Source organism: Anneissia japonica, unplaced genomic scaffold (assembly GCF_011630105.1).
Source record: "Anneissia japonica isolate Jap-2015-1 unplaced genomic scaffold, ASM1163010v1 scaffold1302_len1884557_cov193, whole genome shotgun sequence".
NCBI lineage: Eukaryota > Metazoa > Echinodermata > Crinoidea > Comatulida > Comatulidae > Anneissia > Anneissia japonica.
In genome coordinates this window covers 61,263-66,857 of record NW_022736804.1, presented here as the reverse complement: position 1 = coordinate 66,857, position 5,595 = coordinate 61,263, and the positions used below count along the sequence as shown (strand labels likewise).

The 5,595-nt window shown below is 35.2% G+C and overlaps 1 protein-coding gene across 3 annotated transcripts in view; it reads right to left on the bottom strand.

The window, feature by feature from the left end:
• Window positions 1-4,449, bottom strand: part of LOC117116849 — a 30,788-nt gene extending 26,339 nt beyond the window's left edge. For all 3 annotated transcript variants that reach the window (XM_033260940.1, XM_033260939.1, XM_033260942.1), the window contains exon 1: window positions 4,204-4,449. The gene's annotated coding sequence lies outside the window, so the exon portion shown is untranslated. The remainder of the gene's footprint in view (window positions 1-4,203) is intronic.
• Between the last annotated feature and the right edge of the window lie 1,146 nt (window positions 4,450-5,595).

The window sequence follows — 5,595 nt, the reverse complement described above, 5'->3', positions numbered from 1 at the left end:
TGTCCACGATGAGACAGCCTAAATCTATACACTAAATGTGTTTCAATTTTTAATGTTTTTTAAGCGATATTATCCGCGGATGCATAGAACTACACCACAGGCCTACAGCTAATGAATTTTCCACAATGATACAGCCTAAATCTATAAATTAAATGTGTGTCCATTTTTGATATTGTTTCTTGATAGATATAGTCCACGGTTGCATAGAATAACACCATTTAATGGATTTATCCACGATGAGACAGCATAAATCTATACACTAAGTGTGTGTCCAATTTTTAATACTGTTTCTCAATCGATATAGTCCACGGTTGCATAAAATAACACCATACAGTTAATTAATTTGTCCACAATGAGACAGCATAAATCTATACGTTAAATCTGTGTCCATTTTAAATATTGTTTCTTACTCGATATAATCCCTGTCTCTTATACACATCTAGATGTGTATAAGAGACAGCCCCTCCCCCTTCATTTTTTTAAGAAAAAAAATATATATTCAAATTGAAGTGCGAGAGTGTAATTTCCGGCCATCTAGAGATGCCCTAATCATAAATTCTCTTACCTCAGCCCCAACCATGGTGGGACTGAGGTGGGTGGTTTCTCGGTCTGTGAAAGTCCCTCCCTGGTTCACCCCACATTCGAATTCCTGGATCTGCCATTGTTGATTTATTATATAATTATTTTTGCGCTTACTTATAATGCGTCTATTGCAATTTTCACTTTATCCTCTCAAACAGTCCTAAGAACGTTCAGAGTGCGCTACATCACGGGGGGATTCGCCACTTGACCCCGCCGTGGTCCTACTTAATTCGCATAACGGCTCCCCCCCCCTCACCCCTTTCAAAATCCTGGCTACGTCCCTGGCGCTAAGCGTTAGCAATATCCGGATACTAACGGTAAGTTTTGTAATCTGGATCCTCCTAACCGTCAGCTGCCGTGTATGAACATAGCCACTGATTCGATATTCTGATCGGTTCGGGAGGCTTTCCAGTACGGAAGGCTTTTCGGTACGGAAATTCGGCTTCGGTGTGAATGCAGTTTAACGACACTTGAGAATAAAGCTGCCAATCTGAGCTGAAACAAGTATGCCTAACCCATTAGACAACCATTAGATAAACTCTCTTAACCCTTGGCGCACGAACATTAATAAAGGATGCTAGTCCATATCGATCTTCTTAGCCTATGCACTTGAACTATAGAGTTATTGATTAATAATGAATGCCGTTATCAGCGTTATTATCACGTCCTATAGTTTAGCTTACCACAATGATCCTGCGCACCAAAGTCTTTCATTTGATAACAGTGAATTTATGTCAGGAAGCAAAACCCGGGTTTTTCTTTAATTAAATCTATATTAAAGACTTATTAATTAATTCTATGAAAATCATTAATTGAAAAAAATTAGGACCGTTTGTTATTTGTCATAGGCCTAATTCACAATTTAAAGTTAGTAACTTAGTTTCGTACAGAATACGAATAAGAGGAGGCCACGAAGATATTTGCTGCTGTTCCATTACACCAGCCTCCCCCATTCCTAAAGAAAAAAGACAGAAGGAAATAATAGAAAAGAAAAGAAAGGAGGAATAGTGGATAAAGAAAAGAAAACGGAAAGCGTTGCATGGTACTTCTGTAAAAGTCGTGATTTTGTGTACTCGTTCATTCATCCGTTCATTCCATTCATTAATTCATTCACTAATTCATTCATTCATTCATTTATTCATTTATATATTCATTCATTTATTCATTTATATATTCATTCATTCATTCATTCATTCATTCATTCATTTATTCGTTCATTCGTATTGATTATATTTTACAATCGGCTATGCCGCTGGCTCCGTGTACAGCGCACTACTAAAGCGGATGTAGGCCTATTCGTTGGCCGACCCAATGCATTCCAGTCTTTAAAGAACGCTCGCACGTAAAAAACAGAGCAGTGTAGAGGATTGACACTGGGCGTACTTAATTTCACCCCCGGCGTGGAGCAACTGTGACCGTCGCGTCCCAATGGCTTAGCGTAAATTTAGTTGCTCAAGGATCAGAATATAGTTTACTCACATGCAACTACTGGGTGAGTGTGAAAAAAGCAAGAATGTAAAAGGGGGAAAACAAAGGAAAATAAACAGGATGTACTCGGAAAAGGATGATATCAGATTACGTTTGCCAATATGCGTTCTCGTCAAAAATTCTCCAAAAAATTATTAGGAAATGTCAAATGAGCTCATGATAAAGAAGAATCATCTTTATTAATAATAGGTGGCAGTTCTTATGCCTAATATCTCAACAACTATCAGGCTAAACGGGCAAGGTATCATTAAAATCATCCGTTCATATAATTTACTTAATCACTAAAACTAAATTAATTTACAGTTCATGTTTCCAAGAAACAGTATAAAGCCCCTATCATATAATTATTTACATGCCAGGTTGTGCCGTTGGTCAATAATGGGGCTCAGTGCGTTGCTTTCGTGACACCGACATTATCTTTGCATTTAATCATGCACTTGATCAATCAAATTCAATATCAATATTTGAATTACTTATATTTGTGTAAGCTATTAGCTTGCAATGCAAAGTTATAAGGTGAAAATATTTTCTCTCTAACGGACGGGAGTGGGCTAATGATAGTAGTAATCTTAATGCCCATTTTTTCTAGAAATCAATGCAGATATTTTTATACTAAAGAGAAAGTTTTTCGATGTCGTATCTAATAATACCAAACTTTAGAGAGCATTGTATAGTCCCTGATCAGAGTTATGCATCGATTGCTTGACGACGACCATGATAACCTGTTTTAATGACGGAATAATAGGGATTTTTCGCAAGCTTACTTAACGATAACGAAAACGGTTACGTCATCAAATTTTTCAATGATGAAATGATCAATAGTAGCATAAGCTTGCGCGACTCTAGAAAATATAATGAATACCATTGCGTGTTTTCTCAAACATATTACTGTACGTTTTCTTGTGATCGATTTTAGAAACTGTTGAATGATTATACAAGGACATGGACATTAATAATAACAATGCTGTTTTGATGAGATATGAAAGTGGCCTTCTTGTTTCCGTAACAGACCATTATGCATTCAATTGCATAATGTATTACCACGTCTAAGCCCGGAGTGACTATCCGGAGTTAAGCACCTTCTAATTCAGGTCTATGTTGGCCTACAATATTATTAATTAAAGGTTTTTTTCAATCCGTTTTAATCACTCCTCGGCTGTGGCCTAACGAGTTAGGCAAGGTTTGTGTATTTTTACAAGACCACATAAACGGTTTCAACACAAACTTAATTATTACAAACAAATATTTATGCTAATATACTACCAAATACATAATGTACTTCATCAAAATATAGCAACAAATTCAAACAGGATTACTGGTGTGTTTTCAATAACTTAAACATTACAGTAGAAAATAAGCAGAATTGGAGATATGACAGGGCCGGATTTAGGGGGCGGGCGAGCCGGCCTCACCCCTCCCCCCTTTGGAATGAAAAAAAAATGAAAGAAAGAAAATTAAATCATTGATCGTCCAAAATGCTTCGCGGGGGCATGCCACGGACCCCGTAGGGTAGTGCTGTCTCTCGATCGCCCCTCCCCTTTTCGCCCCTCCCCTTTTCGGGCATCTCTGGATCCACCCCTGGTAGGAACATTCAGGGTTCTTTGCAACATGATAAATTAGGAATTTGCAGTCATGACTTCAATACATATATGATTGACATTGTGAAGATAATGATTTGAAAAATCAAACGTTAGGCCTAAAACTAATATTCAGGTGGATACCGTATACGTGACTCTTTACTAGGTAGAGTACGTGACTCGAAAAGTTGCATAATACCGGTATAAGTTGGCAAGATCATGGGGGGATTTTAAGTTCACCAGACGTGGAAATACTTTTCATCCATGAACTTTTTAAGTCAGTGGTCACGATTTTTACATTTGAAATTAAATAAATAGGAAATTGGTTTTTTATAATGTCCTGGAGTAGTCATTTGTCTCTAAACATGCTCCTGGGAAAAGCACTTTAAAATATCAATTTCAATTAAACTTAAAATGAATTAGGCAGATACATAATGATGAAAATGATTTAATAATGAGTCCACCTGTTTTGAATAAATGAAAGTAAACATTTGTTGATTGATTTGCATTCGGTAATAACAAAACAAAAACAAAAAATACTTGAACATAAAATTACCTCTAACGAATATTCTCTCTTGATGCAAGACACAGCAAACAATACGCTGCAACTGGCTGGCGATTGTTACAGACAGAAGAAGATAGGCAATTACTGAACAGAAGCCGAAATCTGAACAATCTCTCTCCGTTGTTGAATATATTCAAATGTTTCTCTAGCGTACAATTTTAATATCGTCGTCAACGCAAATGGACTTCGGTCGTTGCTATCTACTTAAGATGAGTCAAGTACGATCGTGCGGTAGCTGGTCATCGATGGTCACTATTAATTCGATTCTGACTTTACTTACTGATAGATAGTCGGTCATTCACTCGCAATACATGAGCCGATGTAGCATAAATAATAAAAAGCAGAGTCAGACATAGATAACGAATTTAAATTAAAAAAAAAAAAAAAATGTTGAAATATTATCAAATAATCAATTTTTCTTTTAATTGTTTTTTTATATATTGTAATAATTATGAAACACAATTATTATGTATTGTGAACATCATGAATGTATATACAGGTTTCTGTATATCCATGAGTATATAAGTGAAAATGTGAAATAAAAAGAAAGTGAAAATAAAAGGAGGAATAATGAAAATTCGTTAAAAAACAAAGAAATCAAAGAATCATAAAATTATGGAATATATGAACAGAATGCTTATAGAAAAGATACAGTAATTAAGGTTATACAAAATCAAGTTAATGTAATAACTTGAAATTAAGGGAAATGTGCAATTTTCTCATAGGCCTATTAAAAAACCATATTTATAAAAAGCAAATTTTTCTTTTCATTTTGTTTTATGTTGTTATGAATTATAAACTCAAAATTTCCAAAGGGGCTATATCCACCCCTAAGGAGTACACTTGGTTATGAAAGTATAGACAAGAGGTACAGGCTTAATAGAACCATGGGATATATAATTCCTTACTATTGATATTTTGATGATGATTAAAATAAATGATTACACGTCAACTATAATCAAACGTAAGCCCAATCGTGATGTGAAGACGTGACTCGCTATGCTAGAGTACGTGACTCAAAAAGTTGCATGATTCCGGTATAGGTTGCCAAGATTCTGAGGAAAATATAATAATAATAATAGTAGACCAGAGAAAGAAGCGCTTTGTATCTGCAAAGAAAAGTGCTATATAAATAAATCAATAATAAATAAATAACAATGATGACGATGATAATATTAATAATAATACATTTGCGGGACTACAGATATCATGTCAATTTTAATTTACCGTGATGTTTGTTGTATGCATTTAGCGAGCACTCAATACGAACGCACAACGCACAGCCCCGTTCTATTTGCTCATCGAATCTTGATTAACATAATTAAATATATGAATTTTTAACCAGAGTAATTGAAAGCATTCAACAATACTTTCTCTTCTGCC